Genomic DNA, 700 nt, shown 5'->3' with positions numbered 1-700 from the left:
GTACTTCTTTCTTTCTGCCAGCAGGAAATGCTGACCCATTGGGATGCCCGTGCCCTGTAAAGATCCTAGAGCAGGAGTGCATGTAAGTGCTGCTCTGGTTTGTTTTCTGCTGAACATTTTTTTGTTTTGTTTTAAAGACTTATTTATTATTATGTGTAAGTACACTGAAGCTGTCTTCAGAAGCACCGGAATAAGGCATCATCAGATATGTGTAAGGATGGCTGTGAGTCACCATGTGCTTGCTGGTGTTTGAACTCAGGACCTTTGGAAGAACAGTTGGTGCTCTTCCCCACTGAGCCATCTTTCCAGCCCTGTGCTGAACTTAATGAAGTTGGTCTACTCTATGATAATCCTATCTTGAACCTGAATTCCTGTTGAAAAACCACAACTATGGATCAGGCTTCTGAGATGGACCATTACAAAGTTCTGTTGTGTTCTGTTTTAATTTTGGCAGTAATGTAATGCCTGTGTTTCTTTGTTTTTTTATTTTTAGGGCCAGTGACACAAGATTTGAGAATGAAAACTAGATGTGATAAACATCCAGAAAAGGCAGATACAAGAAGAAAATGCATAGTATTAGTACTGAGATGTTTGAGATGGGGTCTCCATGGCCCTGTCTGTCCCTGTTAATCTGTCTAGTGATCAGGACAGCATCTGTTATGGCCTGCAGAGTTGATTCTTGTACATTTTTTGAGGGCTG

At 41.1% G+C, this 700-nt stretch overlaps 1 non-coding gene across 1 annotated transcript; it reads left to right on the top strand.

Annotated features, from left to right (window-relative positions):
• Nucleotides 1-338: 338 nt before the first annotated feature.
• On the top strand, nucleotides 339-410 carry LOC127690316 (small nucleolar RNA SNORD50). Its single transcript, XR_007979043.1, has one exon. It is a non-coding gene; the product is annotated as a small nucleolar RNA SNORD50 (small nucleolar RNA).
• Nucleotides 411-700: the final 290 nt, after the last annotated feature.

The sequence above is a fragment of the Apodemus sylvaticus genome, chromosome 7 (assembly GCF_947179515.1).
Source record: "Apodemus sylvaticus chromosome 7, mApoSyl1.1, whole genome shotgun sequence".
NCBI lineage: Eukaryota > Metazoa > Chordata > Mammalia > Rodentia > Muridae > Apodemus > Apodemus sylvaticus.
Note: the sequence above shows the minus strand (reverse complement) of the source record. Positions and strands in the feature narration are given on the sequence as shown.